Genomic DNA, 23690 nt, shown 5'->3' with positions numbered 1-23690 from the left:
CACTGCGTTTAGCTTTGAAGTCTGCGATGGTGTGCAGACCTTGCCATAAGCTGCGTGTGTCGTTGGTGGAGAGTTGTGTCTGGATCTTGTCCCTGTATAGTCGTTTCACTGATTGTAGCTGCATTTCTTGAGCTGCTGTTGGTTACCGGTGGGTAAAGCTCTGTGCCGTGCAGTGAGTGCAGCGTGCATGGAACTGTTGATCCAGGGTTTCTGGTCTGGATAGACCCTGACTGATTTTGGGGGACAACCTCCTTGATACACTTCTGGATGAAGCTCGCGACCCCTTCTGTGAACTTGGAGACATCTTCATCATGAAAGGCATTTCAGTTGACGTCAACAAAGAAGGCAATGTAACAGGGGAACAGTAGTCAAAGTAATTCTTGTTTTAGACCAATGGATATAAAATCATCATTTTCCAAGAGTATAGCAGTGTCATATTGTGACAGGATACTTTATGGAGTTTAACTATATTAGGAAGGATGAAAGTAAGCACCATTAGACACATTAACATTGTACATTTGGGATCAGTTTTCCATGAATTAGCGAGGGATTCTCAAGTGAATGTCTAGCCATACTCAATAGTAAAAGAAATTCAGTTTTGCATCATTCAGTACGACGTGCTCTGTTTATGAAACATACTAACTCATTTTCACCAGAGGTCTTGCAGATGCTGGAAATCCAGAGCAACAAACACAAACACGGAATGAACTCAGCAGGTCCGGCAGCATCTACGGAGAGGGATAAACAGTGCAGCATCATTGGCTGGTAGCACCTTCCACTTTCTGTAACAAAGCAAACTAAATGTTCTGGGCATAAAGCGCTGCTGAGGTCTGAAAGATTTTGCAGTATGTGTTAGACATCAGAGAGCCCCGACCACTGCAAGCAAATGAGTTGATATATTTATGTATCGGTACAGACATCAGTAATGTGCATAAACAAACATATTGACTTAACTAATTTCTTCACATCAAGTAGTTTCTTTCCCTCTTGAGGAGCCTGATTTATCATCCTTTTCAACCCATATTCCTGCCTACTCCCTGTAACCTTTGGTGCCCTTACTGATCGAGAACCTATCAGCCTCTGCTTTAAATATACCCAATAACGCGGTCTCCAAAGTCGCAATTAATTCCACAGATTCACTGCTCTTTGGCTAAAGAAATTCCTCCTCATCTCTGTTCTAAGGGGATATCCTTATATTCCGAGACTGCCCTCGTAATAGGAAGCATCTTCTATCTAGTCCATTCTATCTAGGCCTTTCAATATTAGATAGGTTTCAATGAGATTTTCCCCACCCCATTCTTACAAACTCCAGTGAGAACAGGCTCAGAGCCATTAAGCGCTTGTCCTATGTTAAGCTCTACGTTCCCGGGATCATTGCTGATAACCATCTCCAATGCCAGCTCATTGTTTCTCTCATAAGGGGCCCAAACTGCTCACTATACCCCCAGTGCATTCTGACCAATGCCTTACATCCTTGCTTTTATATTCTAGTCTTCCCAAGCAGGAGCAATGGGTCACGATACAGTGTGGTGGAACTCTGCTACCCTTTTTGCTTCCTCCCTCTGCGCACCCATCAAATCCTTCTGAGCCTCCTACGCCGATCAAAATAAACTCAATAAAAGCAGGTCACTCTGGAAATATCAATACAGTAGCTATCAATAATGGTACATCCTAAAATTAGATTCTATTCCCAACACATGTAACAATGCATCAGAGAGTGAGATGCCATGCAGCCCATCGTGTCTGTGCTAGCTCTTTGAAAGAGATGGCCCCATTTGCTGCCCTTTCCCTAGTGCCATGAACCTTTTAAAGCCCGCATCTTAATCCCTTTTCACTATGTGTTTACTCTTCTGAATGCTGATTCCAGTGTCTCCTGCTTGCTATTTTAAGGTTTGCTTCAAATAAACACTGTTTTTATGTTCTCCCACGGTGGTGGTACGTTACCACATTTGACAGGTGGCAATCAGTCTTTGTGTCTCTGAGTTGCAGAGAGGTTTGTGTCCAGAGTCTATGAAAAGACATGTTTGCAGTTTTCTGCTCTGTTCAGGCTCATTTCACTTCTTACATGTGGCTTGATAGGTCTTCAACAGAGCTTCAGCAAAGATATCTTTTGTCTTGTCTCACACATAGGGTCTAATAAGATGAGAGGAAGTTTCCATATCTTAAACTTCAGATCAAAGTTCAAAGAAAATCTGTTAACAAAGTACATATATATGCAACCATATACTACCCTGAGAATAATTTTCTTGCAGGTATTGACTGTAGAACAAAGAAATATAATAGAATCAGTGGAAAGCAACACACAAACACATTCTGACAAACAATCAATATTCAAAAGAAGACAAACTGTGCAAATATAAAACAAATAATAATGATAATAATAAATAAATAGTGAATAAATAATACCGAGAATATGAGTTATAGAGTCTTTGAAAGTGAGTCCTTGGGCTGTGGAATCAGTTCAGTGTTGAGGTGAGTGAAGTTATCTATGATGGTTGAAGGATAGTAACTGAGCAAGAAGGGGGCATGAGAAGGCCTTGGCGAGTAAGGTAAAGGAAAACCCCAAGGCATTCTTCAATTATGTGAAGAACAAAAGGATGACAGGAGTGAAGGTAGGACCGATTAGAGATAAAAGTAGGAAGATGTGCCTGGAGGCTGTGGAAGTGAGCGAGGTCCTCAATGAATACTTTTTTCGGTATTCACTACTGAGAGGGAACTTGATGACGGTGAGGACAATATGAGTGAGGTTGATGTTCTGGAGCATGTTGATATTAAGGGAGAGGAGGTGTTGGAGTTATTAAAATACATTAGGCCGGATAAGTCCCCAGGGCCTGACGGAATATTCCCCAGGCTGCTCCATGAGGCGAGGGAAGAGATTGCTGAACCTCTGGCTAGGATCTTTATGTCCTTGTTGTCCACGGGAATGGTACCAGAGGATTGGAGGGAGGCGAATGTTGTCCCCTTGTTCAAAAAAGGTAGTAGGGATAGTCCAGGAAATTATAGACCAGTGAGCCTTACGTCTGTGGTGGGAAAGCTGTTGGAAAAGATTCTTAGAGATAGGATCTATGGGTATTTAGAGAATCATGGTCTGATCAGGGACAGTCAGCATGGCTTTGTGAAGGGAAGATCGTGACTAACAAGACTGATAGAGTTCTTTGAGGAGGTGACCAGGCATATAGATGAGGGTAGTGCAGTGGATATGATCTACATGGATTTTAGTAAGGCATTTGACAAGGTTCCACAGGGTAGGCTTATTCAGAAAGTCAGAAGGCATGGGATCCAGGGAAGTTTGGCCAGGTGGATTCAGAATTGGCTTGCCTGCAGAAGGCAGAGAGTCATGGTGGAGGGAGTACATTCAGATTGGAGGGTTGTGACTAGTGGTGTCCCACAAGGATCTGTTCTGGGACCTCTACTTTTTGTGATTTTTATTAACGACCTAAATGTGGGGGTAGAAGGGTGGGTTGGCAAGTTTGCAGAGGACACAAAGGTTGGTGTTGTTGTAGATAGTGTAGAGGATTGTCGAAGATTGCAGAGAGATAGTGATAGGATGCAGAAGTGGGCTGAGAAGTGGACAGCCAGCGCCTCTTCCCCAGGGCACCACTGCTCAGTACAAGAGGACATGGGAAGGGAAGTTCAAGGGGGATATTAGAGGAAGGTTTTTCACTCAGAGAGTAGTTGATACGTGGAATGCACTGCCTGTGTCAGTGGTGGAGGCAGATACACTAGTGAAGTTTAAGAGACTACTAGACAGGTATATGGAGGAATTTAAGGTGGGGGGTTATATGGGAGGCAGAGTTTGAGGGTTGGCACAACATTGTGGGCCGAAGGGCCTATTAAGTGCTGTACTATTCTATGTTCTTCTATTCTATGTTAACTGTTCCTGAACTAGGTGTGGTGTGATTTAAGACTTGTGTACCTCCTTCCTATTGGCAACAGTGGGAAGAGATCATGACCTGGTTGGTGGTGATCCTTGACAATGGAGGCTGTTTTCTTGTGGCATTGCTCCTTTTAGATATGCTCAATGGTGGGATGCACTATTCCTGCGGGGGCCCGGGCTGTCTCCATTGCTGTTTCCATAACAGGCCGTGATGCAATCAGACAGGGTACCTGTATCCAGAGATACCGGCCACGTGACAGATGCACTGCCACCTGGCTGGTCAGAGGACACACCACATGCCAATCAACGTTTGGTCCCTCCCAACTAATCAATGCACACCTAAATTATTGGTCACCTTAATTGGATTATCTCACCCAGCCCCATGCTTTAAAAGGTGAGACTTGGCCTTGGCTAGCCCTCTCTTACAGACCACCACATTCGAGGTAAGTGCATTGATTTATGCTTGGGAAGGTCTATCGTTTGTCCTGGTAAGGGAGCCGCAGCTATCCAAGGTCAAGGGGGATAGTTGTTGTAGTGCTTTTCCCTTGTTCTTTGTTTGTGTAACCGTACCCTGTCCCCACACCGCTTCCTGTGTATTGTAGTTGCTTGTGTTGACCCGACTTCCCCTTGTAAATAAATTCCTTATTATTAAAACTGTGTGTGTCCAGGCCTCTACCGTTGAGACTCAAAGAACCAGTTATTTTCCATCACAACAGTACCCTTCTTATTTATCAGCTAAGCAGAGAAGTTAAGCTCCAATTTCGTGAAAACTCCAGACCTTATTATTATACAAGTTGCAGTGTGGTTCTCTAAAAGAGATTCATCTTATCAGGAGATGGATATCTTTATTGATTACAGCGGAGTTGATAATTGGGCTAGAGAAACATCTTGTTTCTTTTTAAGATTCACTCCTTGAATTCAAAGCTCCATCTATTAGAACTTGAATAAATCAAAATGGATGAAACTTATTGGCTAAGTATGCTGGGTTTAAAAAAAAAATGAGCAGGGATTGTCTGTAGTTACGGTTTCTCTCTGCGACATGTTTGAAAATCTGAATGGTTTTTGATTTTGAAACCCGTTCCCCCCCCCTGTGGTCTCTACCACCCAAGTCTCCAATGTACCTTCTTTGACCCTATTGGTCTAGGTTAGAACAGTTGTCCACTAGCACAAAGAGGCTTGCATGGTGGATGGCTTGTATTCATGGAAAGTGAATGATTTAACATGAAATCTTGGAGTGCAGCAAGAGGCCATTCAGCCCATCATACCTGTGCCACCTGTTCGTTTGAAGAAAATGTCTAATTTTTCCCACCTATGTTTTGCACTTTTTAAAGTTGAGACTGAAGCAAGTGTACCATCCAGACTATAACCATACATTGGCCTGAAAATGCAGCAGGCTAATGCATTGAAAATCTACCTTATTTGGAGTAAAATAAAATGACTGTTTCCAGGTTGTCATGTATTGCACTTGAAACTTCACTGGCCAGTTCCTAGAATTAATCAGACTTTCTGCAAACAACTTTATAAACAGACACGTAGACCTTGATCCCATTTGTAAGCCAACGCGGGCAAAATTCCAGACAGAGGGTTCGCCTCGGCACTGATTAGCAATGAGATCCCCCTCCCTACGTCACAATTGAGTTTCCATAAAGATGACCAATCAACTGATTGATAAGTATATAAAGGCCAAGCATTCAGAGGTCCCAACACAAATGATCAGCGCACTGTTGATGTTTCCTCTGATGGTGGCAAACAAGTGGTTTGCTAAGATCGGAGAATGACTCACTATGATCTTGCACCTTGTTTGTCTGCCCTGTACATTGTCTGTAACACATTATTCTGCATTCTGTTATTGTTTAACCTTGTGGTACTCTGTCTCAATGCACTGATGTGATGAAGTGATCTGTAATGGATGGTATGCAAAACAAATGTTTCACTCTGCCTTAGTACAATTAACACTAATAAACTAAGTTACCAATTTAATGTATGCCCCATGCCTACTTTTCATTCTTTGGGTGCGTCACTATCCTCACTACCTTCTAGAGCCCCCAGCTATGTCAGTGACCTCTGTACTTGTGCAGTCTGGCTCTTGAACCTCTTGCTGAGGCCTAGGTTTTATTAGCCATAACTCTCAGATGTCCTGCTGTTCAAGGCTTGGCTTCTCCAGTTTTATTAGTTTATCCTCTGAGCCTCCAGTTGCACCAGTTTTCACCCTCATGGTCTTCAATCTAAGGTCCTGATAGTCAAGCAGTTACCACTCCATCCTAGGCTTTTGGTCATCGTTCTTATGCCAGACATGTCCCCTCTCTGGCTATGTATCACACTCACAATTTTATCCTTGGGGCTCGATCCACAACCTAAGTCTGTGGTCTTGACCCATGTATCTACTCCGCAATGTACTTGCTCAGAAGACCAAAGCATCAGTCTTGGGTGGCATGTTATCCACCACCAAGAAAACAACAACCTTCGGCTCTGCTTAAAAACTTGAGCCTGACGGACTGCTGAAATTTGCAGAACAAGACTGCTTCTCACACTAGTGTACCCTGCTGCTACACAAATGGGTGCACAAGAGAGTGCATTTGTAGGACACCCTCTAATGGGTGTTGAACTAGAGCACCTATTTGGATGCACAAGGCATTGTCCTTTGAAAGCCACAATTCCTTAGGCATCCAAATGGGTGCTCTAATTTCCCTGGAATTAATTTAGCCAGAGGGCTGTGAATTTGTGGAATTCATTTCCAAGTTATTGAGTATTAAAATGGAGGTTGATAGGTTCTTGATTAGTACGGGTGTCAAAGGTTATGGGGGGGTGAAGGCAGGAGAATGGGGTTGAGAGGGATAATGTCAGCCAAGAGAGAATGGCAGAGCAGACTCAATGGGCTGAATGGCATAATTCTGCTCCTATGTCTTGTGGTTTTCTGAAAAATATTGCGTTATCTTCCTTCCAGGCATTGACATTAAAATGCCATCATTCTACAAAATCACTACATTTCACTGTTAATAAAAACTGTCTGTATCAACGGATTGGATCAGTGGAAGGTGTTGAAAACAAATAGATTGGAATTCTGGCCGATCAGCTATTACTCAGTGTTGTGCTTCTATTTACAATGAGGTCTGGTGTTCCAGGGCTCCAGTTACAGATGTGTTTGTTTTGTTGTTATCCCCTAACATGATTACACAGCAGAAACAAAAGAATGATTGATATCTGGATCTTGCTGCCAGAGGAGGTGGTGGAATGAGATACAATGGGTTTAAGGAACATTTAGACAGGTTCTTGGATAGGCATAGCATTAAAGGACGGGGACCTAATGTGGGCAGGGTGGATTAGTGTAGATGAGGATAAAGGTTTTCATCAATTGGTTGAGCCAAAGGGCCCATTTCTGTGCAATACAACTCCGCCCTAATAATGGAGACACCAGACTAGGATTGATGATGCTGGGATCTCTGGAGCGAGAAAGAAAATGGCGGATGAACTGAACAGGTTGGGCAGTTTGTATGGAGGGGCAGTTGTGATCCTTCCACAGATGCTGCATGACCCACTGAGTTGAGTTTCCCCACCATTTTGTGCTATGTTCTATCACCATGGGGTGTCATGGTAGCATAACGCCATCTGGGTTCAATTTCCAAGGAGGTTGCATGCTCTCTCTGTAACTGTGTGGGTCTCCTCTGTTTGCTGTGGTTTCCTCCCACAGTCCAAAGACATCCTGGCGAGACTTGCGGGCTGCCCACAATGTATCCTTGGAGTGTGTTAGTCATTGATGCAAAATGACAGGTTTCACTGTATGTTTCAATGTACATATGACAAATAAAGCTAATCCTTTTGTGTGTGTGTGTTTGTGTGTGTGTTTGTGTGTGTGTTTGTGTGTGTGTTTGTGTGTGTGTTTGTGTGTGTGTGTTTGTGTGTGTGTGTTTGTGTGTGTGTGTTTGTGTGTGTGTGTTTGTGTGTGTGTGTGTGTTTGTGTGTGTGTGTTTGTTTGTGTGTGTGTGTTTGTGTGTGTGTGTTTGTTTGTGTGTGTGTGTTTGTTTGTGTGTGTGTGTTTGTGTTTGTGTGTGTGTTTGTGTGTGTGTTTGTGTTTGTGTGTTAGGAATGATAATGACAGAAATCAGTGCCTGTAAGAAATGATGGAAGTAGAGCGAAGTATAGTAGTTTGGGATTTAAGGATGGCTTTACAGGTAGAGTGTTGTTCTCATTTTCCCGTTATCCTTGACTTGTAGATGGCAGAAGTGGCTTTGGAGGTGGTGTGGAAGAAGACTTGGTGAGTTGTTGCAGCAATCTCAGCCTCAATCCCTAACCCATCCATTTGTCTAGCCAGATCCTCCCCCCAACAATCCTAAGCAAGTGACCCAATATCTGATCGTTAAATCATCCACTGACTATAGTTAGCAGCTGACCATATAGTTAAAAAAAATCCCTCTTGAACACCAGTCCATTTTTTCACTCTTACAAGTTCCTGCATAAGAAACTTTACTCCGACCCCTATAAATCACACTGCCTCATGCGTTTACCAATCCCAACCTCAACTCTACATCGTATTTCCACACTAAGAACCCACATTTAGATCTGCTTTGTAAGCTCTCGCATTTAATTCCTGTTCAGTAGCATGCAATGTCTTGACCCTTGTGGGTTTTTTCATTTGCATTCCCCAGCAGCAGATCTTTGAATGACTGCTTCATTGACACATTTTGAACTGAATGGTTAATGCAGCCAAACAGGCAGAATTTCTAGATACTTGTCACTTATCAGGGTATGCCTGAGTGTTATTCAGGTTGCTTTATTTTCCGAGGAGTTGCAATTGAAACCAAACATTGTATGATCAATGATAATGACCCTACCTCTGACCTTGTGTGAAAACAATTTCTGCTTTCTTTCTACACGAATAAAGTGAGTACAGTACATGCCAAATGTATTCCACTGGCTACTGAGAGCTTTCTGCCATTCTAAGGTCATGGAAAGCATTGTAAGAACACCAGTTCTCTCTTCTTCCTTCTTTCTCAAGCAACATTTTCAGAAGCTCTTTATTTTAATAAAATGAAAGTTTCAGGGATATACTTATGTAAGAGTTTATTTACTTTAATCTTGGTTGTAACTGTTTGTTTGAGACATGTCAAATGTTTCTAGGTGTGAATGCATTAACAGAATTTATTTGACAATTTATCTTGCTGTACAGACCAAACTGCCAAGCTTTGGAAGTAAAAGGGAGGGAGTTTGAAGCAATGACGGATTTTACCAAATAAAAAAAAAGAGACGGTGAGATTGACACTGAGTGTGTTCCAGAATAACAATATCTGCACCTACTCAAGTGTCAAAATTCAAAATGTTCTGAGAGCACTGTCATAATAATAAAAAGGCGATGCCTTCAGTATTCACATTCAGTGATTTCTAACTCATTAATGCAGCTGCATTAAAAAAAATGGCTTTGTTACTAATTTACAAACCAGAGAGTGTGAGTTCAAATTCCAGTGCTGTAGGAGTTAGAATTCTATGAAATGCCAGAAATTATGGAATTACAGAACACGTCTTATGTTCCAATTGGAATACGCCTGAGTATATGCTTCACACAAATTAAAAACCTCCACACAACTCAGAAGCAAGCAACATTTGTCTGAAGTACAAGGTCATCTTTCATGTTACTACTGTAGGGAAGAAGGTACAGGAGTCTCAAGACCCAAATTCGATGATTCGGAAACAGCTTCTTTCACTTTGCCATCAGATTTCTGAACGGTCCATGAATCCTTAAACACTACCGCATTACTCCCTTTTTTATTGCGCTATTTATTTATTTTTGTGATGGATAGTAACTTTATGCCTTCAAGCTATTCTACTGCCACAAAGCAAGACATTTCATGGCATATATCAGGAATAATTGATCTGATTCTGAAATATGATTTTAATTTTGACTCTTATGGGCACCGAGCACTTAAACATGCACCCATGATCTTGTGCCACCATCTCAGCATCTGCTTCACTCTGCTGTGCTCTATCAACAGTCCTCCTCCCCCTTTTGAGGATTTACAGTGAGAATCTAGTGTGACGATAAGAATACATTTTTAGTGGTTAGGAAGCGGGGGGGAAAGAAACAATACTTCAAAGTCAGGCTTTTTAGTGTTTCTTTGGAATTAGTGTTCTACATGAATCTCCTCCTGGCTTATCTCATCTCACTGTCACCATATTCCTCTGTTCCTTACACACTCCCCTCAAACTTAGCTGGGATTTTCACCGCAACTGTTTCCTTTGATGGTAAAATGTTAGCGGTAGATTCTAGTCAGGCTCTACTTATACGGTTTTCATCTGAATTTTTAATGGATTTATTTCTGATGTTCTCCAAATTTTGAACTTCCTCCGGAGTCACTTAGTTTCTACATTTACATAAGGACTCATTTGCAGCTGAATGTGAAGATGACCGTTAGCCAACTGAATCCAAAAGACGTGGGTATTTTTCTGCTTAGAGGCTGAAGGATGGTCAGTTGTAATTGTCAGTTTGTGTGTTGCTAGATGTCCAGCTTCTGGCCTCATGTATAACAATTGCACAGACAATATGGTGACCATAATTTGAGGATCAAAAACGTTATAAGGATGAGACCCAATCTTGTCTTGCAACTTGTATCCAATTCGAATTGCCGATTTCTTACCCAATAGTCTCCCGAGGTTTCATGTTGTGTTCTGCTGCTGTTGACTTCCAACCTCTATTAGGTGAAAGATGACCCACACATCATAGGTTGTAGTTTGGTTTAGCAAGTCTGGCTGAGTGTATCCTTGAGGGTTTAAGCACAAGAATCCCAGCCTTGTATCTGCCAGCATAGTAGCCTTTTCCTAATCACCTCACTATTCAAAGCAAACTGAACTTTTTCCACATCTCCTGCTGTGCTTTTGCTTGCTGTGTCCTTTGTTCCTGGAAACTGCAGGACAAGAGTGTTGGCCTACCTACCCCTGACTCAACAGCCACGAGGTGGCTAAGGAGCTTGTAATGGTATCGCAAAAATATTGGGTACTTTGTTTATCAAACATAGTGGCTACTCAAATGGTGAGATAGGGTTACCTCTCTGGCTGAGCTAACAATAATGCTTCTGGCTGCCCTTGAGTAGAGCTCTAAAAGACTTGTTTTCAATGGAAACTTTAGTTTGCATTTTTGATCCCTCCCCTGAGCTGCTTTAGAAACATAAAAATATTTTTGAAGTGCAGTCACATGTAGACAGTCAAGTTAGGTGCAACTAGATCCCACAAACCATATAGCCATATAACAATTACAGCACGGAAACAGACCATCTCAGCCCTTCTAGTCCGTGCCGAACGCTTACTCTCACCTAGTCCCACCTACCTGCACTCAGCCCATAACCCTCCATTCCTTTCCTGTCCATATACCCATCCATTTTTTTTAAAATGACAAAATCGATCCTGCCTCTACCACTTCTACCGGAAGCTCGTTCCGCACAGCTACCACTCTCTGAGTAAAGAAATTCCCCCTCGTGTTACCCCTAAACTTTTGCCCCTTAACTCTCAACTCATGTCCTCTTGTTTGAATCTCCCCTACTCTCAATGGAAAAAGCTTATCCACGTCAACTCTATCTATCCCCCTCATAATTTTAAATACCTCTATCAAGTCCCCCCTCAACCTTCTACGCTCCAATGAATAAAGACCTAACTTGTTCAGCCTTTCTCTGTAACTTAGGTGCTGAAACCCAGGTAACATTCTAGTAAATCTCCTCTGTACTCTGTCTATTTTGTTGACATCTTTCCTATAAACGGCAAAAGATAGTTACCAGATGAAGAAAACATTCTGGTTCTTTTCTGCCATGGGATCATTTAAAGCCTTGGAAAGCGAGCGGAAGACCAGTGCTCTTGTCTTAACTTAGAGAATGCAACCTGAGTAGTGTAGTACTCCCTCAGTAATGCACAGTGAGGTGTCAGGGGGTATTATTTGCTCAGTCGCCAGATGGGACTTGAGCCTGTGTGATTAAAAGCAGGAGATCCCGGAAGCACTCAGTAGATCAGAGCGCAAAGTCAAAGTTGTGTTTCTGGTCACGTGCATGTATCTGTATGCACAGCTTCAGTGAAAATCGTGTTTGTAGCAGCATTCACAAGAGGAGTCTAATTTAAACATAGATTATGCAAAACTTTAATGAGAAAGAGCACAAAGAAAGAAAGCAAGTTGATTGAAGTGGCAAGTGGTCAAAGTGGTCTTTGTGTTGCTGTACTGAAGTAGAGATTGAGGCTGCGCAGGCTGGTTCAAGAATTAAAAGGGAAGGATCCATTCTTGAACCTGTTGTTGTGGGACTTGGGGCTTCTAAACCTCATGCTTTTGTGGCTGCAAGAAGATGGCATGGTCCAATAGAAATTAATAGAGAAAGAAACAAAGTTAATATTTCAGGTCCAGGACCCTTTATCAGAGATGACAGAAGGTCCCAGACCTGAGATGTCAACTGTTCCACAAACAAAATGCTGCAGGAACTCTGGTCAGGCAGCATCCATGGAAGTGAATAGATAGTCAACATTTCAGGCCAAGACTCCTCTTCAGAACAGAGAAAGAAGGGGGAAGATGCCCGAATTTAAAGGCTGGGGGAGGCCGATACTATTTGATTTGCTGAATTTTCTGTTTTTTTTATTTCAGATTTAGATTTTTAAGTTAGGAGGCTTGGGGTGAGAGGGGGAAGATTTAATAGGAAACCACGGAGCAACGTTGTCACTCAGAAGGTGGTGTGTATATGGAACGAGCAGCCAGCAGAAGTGGTTAAGGCATTAGCATACATTGACAACATTTAAAAGGTACTTGAATGGCTAATCCCCTTCAGTCATTCTTGAACATGGTTAGGAGAGGTTTGGAGCAGGGGTTCCCAGCCATTTAATGTCATGGACCGATACCATTAAGCAAGTGGTCTGTGGACTCCAGGTTGGGGACCTCTGGTTTAGAGGGATATGGGCCAAACGTGGGCAAATGGGACTAGCTTAGACCAGAATCTTGGTCGGCATTGCTGTGTTTGATATTGAGAGAGAGTGCAGAGCACACCAGGATGCCAGCATGCAGGATATTTTATTGAACTTTACTGGTAACACTGCTTGTACAATATGTGAACTCCTTCCATAGCTGACTGAGTGGCATAGGAATGATACTATTAACTACCACAACAGGTATGATCCAGTTGGGCTGAAGGGTCTTTCTTCTTGCTGTATGACTCTATAACTCTATTTACATCAAATGCAATTTAATATAACTTTAGTTTTTTTTAAATTTCATTGCGTATCGGTTAGTGCAAGTGGGATATGGAAAGGTCTAAGGAGAAAACAAGATGGGGTGAGACTAAACACCTCGTGGTGGAGACAACAGTGCAGGTTTGATGGGCAATATTTGCTGTGTCCTTGCTGTATTAATTCTGCGATACCTGGCGGCTAAGATGCCGGTTACTACTTCAGGCAACCCACAGCAAGTTCCTGCTCTTCATACAGAGTTATAGTTAGGGGTAGAAGCAAAGAGTCACTGCTTTTTCTGTCACAGCCTCTGATCAGGAAGCAGAGGAGGCAAGTAGTGGCTGTGTAGCAGATGCACAATTAAAGCCCTTCAATAATTCAGCCTTCCGTCTGTGCCGATGGAATTGCCAAGATGATTATAACGTGCACACCCATTGCTCTGCACTACTACCATGTACCATTGTACTCTTCACTTTCAGGGGCCAAACAATAATTCATTGGTGTCGATTGTCTCTCCTATCCCATTAATATCCTTGCTCTAATTACAGCTGCCTGATTAGTCCAACAACTTAAACTCCCTTTTTTAATTAAAAGTCTGTCTCCGCAGAACAGAAAATTAAGCCAATGAAATTTGAATCCTTTCTGGAGACAAAGCTCCATGAAAATAAGTTCAGTTTTGCTTCATTTTGTCTCACTAAAGCTGGTTGCTTTTGACTAGTTGAAAATGACACAGCAAGCCTTCAATGACATATCATAAATCATAACCCTGGTGATTTTTACATAAAGGTCGAACTCTTTAAATAAATTTATATTTGAGGAACGTGCTGAGCATATCACAGGGAGATCAGCCTTAAACAGGAGAACTTTACAGCCTTTGATATGAATATTTAAATGACATTTTAAAAAATTCTGCCAGTGAATGGTGATGTATGGAATGCTTGATACCTAATAGGCTTGTTCTAGAGTTAATGAGTCAAAAAGAAATCAAAATGGGAAGAGTCTTTATGTTGCACCTTTCAAATCTATGGGATCGCTCAAAAATGCTTAATGATAATTAAACATTTCTGAAGGATAGTTGTGTTAAACAGACAAATATAGCTGCTAGTTTATACCCAGCAAGAGTCATAAATGCAATAACTTGTTAGTAATCTGCTCCATTGTTATTGGTGTACGATAAATATTAACTAGGGTAGTGAAACTCTCTTGTTCTTTAAAAATAGTGACAAGGGATCCCTCATTGAGGTCAAAAGCAATTGGCTTCAGTGAGACAGAATGCAGGAAAACTGAACTGATTTTCATAGAGTTTTGTCTCCAGAAAAGATTCAAATTTCATTGACTTAATTTCCTGTTCAAAGGAGACAGACTTAATTAAAATAGTGTGTTTAAGTTGTTGGGCTAATCAGGCAGTCATAATTACAGCAAGGGTATTAATGGAAAATCATAAACACGAGAGATTCTGCAGATGCTGGAAATCCAAAGCAATACACTCAAAATGGTGGAGGAACTCAGCAGGTCAGGCAGCATCTATGGAAATAAAACAGTCGACTTTTTGGGCGGAGACCCTTCTTCACGATATTGGGGTAGGAAAGACAATCTACACAATGAAATATTTCAAAGAAAATAGTGACAATTGGACATTTTACTAGTGCCGACAAGGTTTGGCTGATGACAGCTCTGTCACTGTAGCACCTCATTATTGAAGTGAAAGCCAAGTGACATTTAAAATGCAGTAACACAACTAGGAATACCTAATCTCTGACTCAGAGGAAAGAGGTTAGGGATTATCAATTAAGCAGAAATAAAGAAAACAAAACAAAATTGTGAGTGACAGAATTCTTCATTAAAAAGCATTGGATTTTTTTCATATGTGTTTAATCGATTAATAGCCGAAGTGCCTAAACGTGCTTAAGCCTGCAGTGTCAATCATCAGCTGCTTGTTGCTGCGTTCTGTGTCTGCTTGCTTGCAAAGCTGTCAATTGGAATATCGGGATTGGAAGAAATGCTGAGCTGATCCATTGTTGCAACAGCTCACTTATTCAACATTCTGAACTCTTCTTACATTATAAAGACATCGATAGTGTTGAAATTGGAAAGGTTTTCTGGGCAGTAGAACTGGATGATGGTGTAATACCGAGACCTGCCACCAGAGGCTGCAATTCCCTGCAGTGATGATAATTCTGTATAACCCTCACACCAAGGGTGTCCAGAAACAACATGGTATCAGAGAGTCCTAGAAATTTACATCTCTTCAGCCCAATGAGTCAACTACAGTGCCTACCCACTTAGTCCCAATTTCCTGCATTTGGCCCACCCCTCAATCTGCCTACGACCAAGAGAAAATCTGCAGATGCTGGAAATCAAGTAACTCTGATGACCTCCTCCAGCATTTTGTGTGCGTTATTTCAATCGGTGTTCTGCTTAATGATACTACCTGACCTAAACACTTCCTGTAGCAGCTCATTCCATATAATCACCACGCCCTGCATGAAAATGTTGCCCCTCAGGATCCTTTCTGATATTTCCCCTCTCAGCCTAAATCTTTGCCCCTAGTTTCCCTACCCTGGGGCAAAGACTGGTACTGTCCACTTTTTCAGTGCCTCTCATATGACATGTTCCTGTAACATTGCCCCTCATTCTCCTATGTTCCAAGCCATAAAGTCCTAGTCTGGCTAACCATCACCCTACAGTTACATCATATTCAGCTCTGGCTAACCTTTAGCCCTTATGTTCCTTTGTTTCAATAATGAGTGTGGATTGAACCTGAAGAAGGGTCTCGGCCTGAAATGTTGACAGTTTATTAATTTCCTTAGTTGCCGAGTTCCTCCAGCATTTTGCGTCTGTTGCTATGGACTAAACTTGCTGGTTTTGTGTGATGGTGGTTCTGGATACTGGGGATGTTGCATGCGAGAAAAAGATAAAACCTTATGAATCAGAGTTGAAATTAAGCTGGCCTATATCACTGGCCTATATCGTGAAATATGTTGTTTTGTGGCAGAGTACATTGCAATACATAATAAACTAAATTTTTAAAGCTCCCCCCCATGAACCTCAATCAAAATTAATTCCAATCCCTCCCACATTCATGAAACCCACTTCTCTCTGAAACTGAAGCTCAGTGAAATATTGGTAAATCTATTGAGCTACAAATCCTGTTAACCCTCTCTGTGACCTGACCCTTCCGAGAGCTGAGCTGCAGTGAATGCTGCCTCATTCCGTGAAGACGGCCTGTTGTTTAACCGTGCTCGCTGTCTTTTATGTGGAAAAATAACGCAACAATAGTGATTCAGGAGTTAGTACTGCTGCCGTCAGCTCCAGGGTATTGCACTCAGGGGCCATTTTGTTAGGTGCCTCCTGTAGCTAATGAAGTTGTCACCGAGTGCACGTTGGTGGACTTCTGCTACTGTGAACCGTCACAGATGCACTTCTGCACACCGCTGTTACAACGTGTCGCTATTTGAATTACTGTCGCCTTCCTGTCAGCTTGAACCAGTCTGGCCATTCTCCTCTGACCTCTCTCATTAACAAGACATTTTCACCCACAGAACTGCTGCTCACTGGATGTTATTTGTTCCTTTGCACCGGGGGGGGGGGGGGGGGGGGATCTTATTGAAACGTATAAAATTCTAAAGGGTTTGGACCGGCTAGATGCAGGAAGATTGTTTCTGATGTTGGGGAAGTCCAGAACGAGGGGTCACAGTTTAAGGATAAAGGGGAAGCCTTTTAGGACCGAGATGAGGAAAAACTTCTTCACACAGAAAGTGGTGTATCTGTGGAATTCTCTGCCACAGGAAACAGTTGAGGCCGGTTCATTGGCTATATTTAAGAGGAAGTTAGATATGGCCCTTGTGGCTAAAGGGATCGGGGGTATGGAGAGAAAGCAGGTACAGGGTTTTGAGTTGGATGATCAACCATGATCATACTGAATGGTGGTGCAGGCTTGAAGGGCCGAATGGCCTACTCCTGCACCTATTTTCTATGTTTCTAAAAAATAAAAAATTTAAAAAAAAATCCTCTGTAAACTTTAAAGGCGGTTGTGTGTGAAAATTCCAGGAAATCAACAGGTTTTGAGACACTCAAAATACTCTGACATCAGCAATCATTCCAGTCAGTCACTCAGGTCATATTTCTTCTCCATTCTGAAGTTTGCTCTGAACAACAGCTGAGCCTCTTGACCATGTCTGCATGCTTTTACGGACTGAGTTGCTGCCACATGATTGGCTGACTAGATGCATACATTAGTGTGTAGGTGTACAGGTGTACCTAATAAAGTGGTCACTGAGTGTATATTCGATTTTGATGTTGGCTGTAGTTTGTGTACACTTTGCATGTTCTCCCAGTGACTTTGTGACTTTCTAGTAGGCGCTTGGTTTCATCCCACACCTGAAAAATACACCGGTGGGTTAATTGTCAGTTATCACTTAACGTAGGTGAGTGTCAAAAGAATCAAAGGAGATTCTTTGTGAAAAGTAGTAAGTTGTAGGGTTACAGAGAAATAAGGAGGAGGGAACTGGTCTGATAGGATTGCTGTTTTAGCAGCAGTATTGATCCAATGGGCTGAATTGCCTCCTCCTCTTCAAGTTGTCAATTTTTTTCTGTGGAAAACGTCTTGAAATTGCTGCCCAAATGCCTTGCTCTTTTGGTAAGCTTGTTTTTCACAGAGACACAAGAAATGTGTCTGCAGTTGGTGGAGATGTTGAGCATCACATACAAAATGCTGGAGGAACTTAGCAGGTGGGTTATGGTGGGAAATAAAGAGCTGATGGCTTTGGCCCAGACCCTACATCAGGTCTGGAAAGGAAGGGGGCGGGAGTGATTGAGGCCTCCGTCGGTCAGGGTCGACCATGGATGCTGCGTCCGCACTGTCGGGATACACAAGCCTGGGCAGTACAACATGGAGAGCCAGCTGTTGCCTGTGTAGCAAGCTCCCCCCTCCACGCATCTGATGAACCCAAAGGAACGGCAGAGACCGATACAGTCTGGTACCAGCAGCATCACAGGAGTTGCCAGTCGGCATTGAACTCAATATAGGACTGTTTTGGGGACTCCAGCTCTGGATTTTTCCCTCAGGGGTTTACTCCTGAAGCCTTCCCCATCAGAGGGTATAGCTGCAAGACAGCAGAGGTTTGAGATCAGAGTTTTTCAAAGTTCTAAAGGTTTCAAAGGTACATTTGATGTCAGAGAAATGTATACAATATACATCCCGAAATTATTTTTCTTCACAACCATCTACGAAAACAGAGGGGTGTCCCAAAGAATGAATGACATTTAACTGTTAGAACTCCAAAACCCCCCCAGCTCCCCCTCCCACACGTAAGCAGCAGCAAAGCAATGATTCCCCCTCCTCCACCAGCAAAATAGCATCAGCACCCCCCACCGAGCAATCAAGCATGCAGCAAAGCATCAATAAAGACAGACTTACAGTACCCCAAAGACTACTCGTTCACCAGGTAATTCGACATACCACAGGCTCTCTCCTTCCCTAATAAGGGAAAAAGGTATCTCTATTTCACAGCGAGAGGGGAGACATACAAACAGCTTGCTAAAAGCCTGTTGTGTCGCTTTTTCCGAGCTCTGTGCCCAAAGAACTCAGGTCCAGCAGCCAGCTCGTTGCTTTCAATCTTCTGTCTCTCACGACACACCGATTTCTTGCAGAGGCACCGACCTCGAGTCCGCCCGCCTCCAGAGCCACGAGATCCTGAAACTCCGAAGGCGCGCTAATTTTCTAGCTGCTTCCTTGCTAGATATCAAATAATGGCCGAGAGCGGGCCCCGTTCTCACAAAGAACCAAAGTCAGCTCCTCTCTTAGATGAGCTGCCACCCATGACCGACAAGCCCCATCTACCTGAAGTGACTTGTTTGAAGGTGCCAGTAACCGCCTTTGCCCGCTGTCCTGTCAGTAGAAACGGTTCTGCGGGGCTTAGTAGCGAAGCCACACGTGAATGCTAGCAGCCAGACTTGGTTGTCAGAGGCTGTTTGAGACGCACGCAGAAGCCAGAGTCAGATGCTAGTGGGTGTCAGGTGAAACCAGGTAAGGGAGGAGGGGATGAAGTAAGCAGCTGGAAGGGTTAAAGGGCTGGAGAAGAAGGAATATGATAGGAGAAGGCAGAAGACCATGGAGGAACAGGAAGGAGGGGGGAATCGTAGGGAGGTTTTGGGCAGGAGATGAGAGAAATGGTGAAGGGGTAACTAGAATGGGGAATGAGAGCAGAGCAGGAAAGAGGGGAGAGAAATTACCCAAACTTAGGCCCATTGTTTCTGTCTGCTCCTGCCGCACTGAACCTGTATCCGCAAACCCTCGATTCTATTTTGTCCCCCCTTGGTGTGTGATACTTCACACACTCGATCACTTCAATCACTGGCACCTAATCCTCTCTTTTTCTCTAAGGGTGTTCAGTCCTGATAAATTCCTATCTCCCTTAAAGCTCTCTGCTTCTTTTTGGACAACAGAGCTAACTAGCTCCCCTCCTCCACCTCCCCCCTCCACCTGATAGAACAAAGTTCTCACCTTCAACAGTTTCACTTTCAGCTCCTCCGACTTACCCCAAACTGAAAGTGTAGCCATGGTCACTCTCACGGGCCTCAGCTATGCCTGTGTTTTTTGTCGGCTATGTGGAACCATCCATGTTCCGAGCATACACTGGTCAAGCACCCCATCTCCTTCTATACTACACTGATAAATACATTGGTGCTGCTTCCTGCACCCATGTTCAGCTCATTAATTTCATCAACTTACCCTCCAACTTTCACCCTATCCTCGTTTACCTGGACTATCTCTCACACGTCTCCCCCCTTTCATGATCACTCTGTCTCCATCTCTACTGATTTATTTTATAAATCTACTGATTCTTACAGTCATCTTGACCAAAGCTCTTCCCACTGTTATTTGTAAAAAATGGTATTTCCCTTTTTCAGTTCTTCTGTCTCTGCCACATCTCAGGATGAAGCTTACCACTCCAGAACATCTGAGTGTCCTCCCTCCCTTCCTTTCCATCCCACCACCATCGATGCTACCCTCAACTATATCTCCTCTATTTCCTGTCTCATCTCATCCTCCTGGCACCAGAAAAAGGGATAAGGTACCTACCATCCCATGAGGTGTGGATCCATCAAATCATTATCTGTAACTTTGGCCATCTACAGCAGGATCCTACCAGCAAGCACGTTTTTCCCTCCCCTCCTGACTCTTCGCTTTCTGCAGGGATCACTCTCTGTGTGACTTCCTTGCCCACTTCATCCCTTGCCACTAATCTCCCTCCTAAAGAGTCATTCCAAGTGAGGTGACACCTCACCTGCGATGTCTGTTAGGCCATCTACTGTATCTGTTGCCACCTGTGCAGTATCCTCTACGTTGCTGAGACCGGACATAGATTGGGGGACTGCCTCATCGAGCACCTTCTCTCCACCACTGCAAAAGGTGCTTGATGACCCCGTTCATTGTATATGTGCTTTTACATTGAATTTGATCACTCAGTTCTTCTTTCCTGGTTCGTGCTCTTTGCTACTCAATAACCATTCGTCAGTTGTTTGCTTGTTAAGGAGACACACTATTATTTATTCTCTTCACATAGGTCACTACAGAAGCCCTTATAGAGAGGATACATTGCTTGATTGTCCTGCTGCCAGTAACATGCCTCAAGAGATTTGATTATTGGGGAAGAAATAAGATGCAGAAATTCCTTTTTTTTTAAAGTATTCCTTCTCAGGATATGAACTTCACAGTCAAGGAAGGTGGTTATTGACCGTCATTTGATAATGTATTGAATACTGTAGCCTACGCTGTGAGGAAGACTCTGATCTCAGAGCTCCGCTGCCTTGCGGCTATAAGCACTCATGGAGAAGGCTTCAGGAGTAAACCACGAGGGGAAAAATTCAGAGCTGGCATCCCTGAGGCCGCCCTACATTGAGTTCAATGCTGACTGTATCTCCTGCGATGCCGCTGGTACCAAGCTGTATCAGTCTCTGCCGTTCCTTTGGGTTCATCAGGCGCGTGGAGAGGGGGAGCTTGTTACATGGGCAACAGCTGGCTCTCTGTATTGTACTGCCCAGGCTTGTGTATCTAGACAGTTAGATCACCGTACCCATGGTCAACTCTGGCTGATGGAGGCCCTCACCTCACAGCTGTTGTCAGCTGTTGATGAAATGGAGAAAGGTGTCAAAATGGTGTGTGTCATAAGAAACAGGAACAGGAGTAGGCCATCTGGTTAGTTGAGCCTGCTCCGCCATTCAATAAGATCGTGGCTGATCTGGCCATCGACTCATCTCCACCTATCTGCCTTTTTGCCTTAATCTTTAATTCCCCTACTATGCAAAAATCGATCCAACCTTGTCTTAAATATGTTCACTGAGGTAGACTCCACTGTTTCACTGGGCAGAGAATTCCACAGATTCATTATTCTCTGGGAAAAGCAGTTCGTTCTCATCTCCGTCCTAAATCTACTCCCCCGAATCTTGAAGCTGTGTCCCTTAGTTCTAGTCTCACCTACCGGAGGAAACAACTTTCCTGCCTCTATCTTATCTAACCCTTTCACGATTTTATATGCTTCTAGAAGATCTCCTCTCATTCTTCTGAATTCCAGTGAGTACAGTCCCAGGCGACTCAATCTCTCCTCATAGTCTAAACCCCTCATCTCTGGAATCAACCTGGTGAACCTCCTCTGCACCGCCTTCAAAGCCAGTATATCCTTCTTCAAGTAAGGAAACCAGAACAGCATGCAGTACTCCAGGTGCGGTCTCAGCAGTACCCTGTACAGTTGCAGCGTAACCTCCTTGCTCTTAAATTCAACCCCTCCAGCAGTGAAGGGCAACATCCCATTTGCCTTCTTGATAGCCTGCTGCACCTGCAAGCCAACCTTTTATGATTCATGCACAAGCACTTCCAAGTCCCTCTGCACAGCAGCATGCTGCAATTCTTATCATTTAAATAATAATCTGCTCTTTCATTTTTCCTTCCAAGTGATCTGAAGTAGAGCAATATATGAGACTGCCGACGCTGGAATTTCAAGCAACAGGCTAACTGCTGGAGGAGTTTAGCAGGTCAAGCAGCATCTGTGGGAGGAGAGGTATCAACATAAAGCGCCCTGATGCCGGTTTTCCACCGAAAATGTCAGCCCCTCCCTCCCCTCACCACCCCCTCCACAGATACTGCTCAACCTATGAGTTCCTCCAGTGGATTGTTTGCTATTGAGGAAGTGGGTGGTGCTGTCATACATCTTAGGAGCAACATGGTAGCGTAACACTATTACAGCTCCAACGTGCTGGGCTCACTTGCCACTGCAGTCTGTAAGGAGTTTGTACGTTCTCCCCGTGAACACATGTGTTTCCTCCGGGTGCTCTGATTTCCTCCCACATTCCAAAGGCATACGGGTTAGTAGGGTAATTGGTCATTGGGTAGGTAGAACCTGTTACCGTGCTGTGTCTCTAAATAAAATATAGTAAAATCTTCTGTACTTGTTTTGTGCGGTGGAGGCTGTGGGTTTGCGGAACCAATGGGAACCAGGTGGATACAGTGATGAAGTGACTACAATGAGTTACATGGATCAGTATTCTCCTGAGCTTAGAGCTATGTTCATACCTGATAATTTGTGATGTCATGTTGGACACTGAAGCAGCAGAGGTCATATTGTAACATAGGGGTCACCTCCCTAAGATGATAAACCTACAGGTTATAAAGCACAGGACAAGATGGGAAACTGACTAGTTACCAAAAGGTTAAATGCTGAGTAACATTTGCAGCCATTAACTCTGATTATTAATTAATGTTTTTAATGATAATTACTATTACTGAACTGAAAACCAGGCACATTATCTAATTATGGGTTCCTTTGGCTTCTTTTCACATTTGGCTGAACTGACAAGTTAATTAGTGGAAAGTTCCAATATTAATCTTTGCATTCCATTTGAAATGCTAAAATGCCATTTTACCTCCAGCGTAGACATGACTGGCTCTTCTTTTCGATTCTGTTTAATATAAACATGCCACGTGAATTTAATGAACAGGATGGGATTTAATGAGCTCTTCGTTCAGCTTCAAACTCATGGTATTGCAGAACACAATGAGGTTGTCCATTTGTTGAGGTTGACCACAGATGCTGCGTCCTAGTGGTCTGCGTACTACACAAGGCAGGTCAGTACGATATGGCTGTTGCCCATGTGGAAGGCTCCCTCTCCCTATGTAGCGGACGAATCCAAAGGAATGGCAGAGACTGATACAGTTTGGCACCAGCGGTGTCACTGGAGCTGCCGGTCAGCATTGAACTCAATGTCGGGCTGCTGTTCCTCTGGGTTTACTCCAGAAGCCTTCCCCATGGGTGCAAAGCAGCAGAGGTTTGAGATCAGATTTTTTTCTTCTCCAATATGAGTTACCGACAAAGGCCGGTGAGCCCCTTTTGCCTGAAGCAACACGTTTTAAGGAACTAGTAGCCTGCCTTTTCCCTTTCTCCTGTCAGTGGAAATGGTTCTGCTGGGCTTAGTAACTAAACCACATGTAAATGTCAGGAGCTGGACTTGGTTGTCAGAGGCTAATTGTGACGCAAGCAATTGGGAGCATTTAATAGCTAGTGGGGCTCATCCCCACTACCACCTTGGCTATTACAACCTTCGAAAACCACAGTGTAGAATAAGGCTACTCAGCCCATCG

At 43.4% G+C, this 23690-nt stretch overlaps 1 protein-coding gene across 8 annotated transcripts in view; it reads left to right on the top strand.

Annotated features, from left to right (window-relative positions):
- LOC140717229 (chemokine-like protein TAFA-2) overlaps positions 1-23690 on the top strand; it is a 100492-nt gene that overhangs the window by 21766 nt on the left and 55036 nt on the right. The window contains exon 1 of one of the 8 annotated variants that reach the window (XM_073030565.1): positions 8042-8129. The exons of the other annotated variants lie outside the window; for them this stretch is intronic. The gene's annotated coding sequence lies outside the window, so the exon portion shown is untranslated. Of the gene's footprint in view, positions 1-8041; positions 8130-23690 lie in introns of those variants that run through there. 8 annotated transcript variants of the gene reach the window in all.

Source organism: Hemitrygon akajei, chromosome 27 (genome assembly GCF_048418815.1).
Source record: "Hemitrygon akajei chromosome 27, sHemAka1.3, whole genome shotgun sequence".
NCBI classification, from domain to species: Eukaryota; Metazoa; Chordata; class Chondrichthyes; order Myliobatiformes; family Dasyatidae; genus Hemitrygon; species Hemitrygon akajei.
This window is presented reverse-complemented; position numbering and strand designations above follow the sequence as displayed.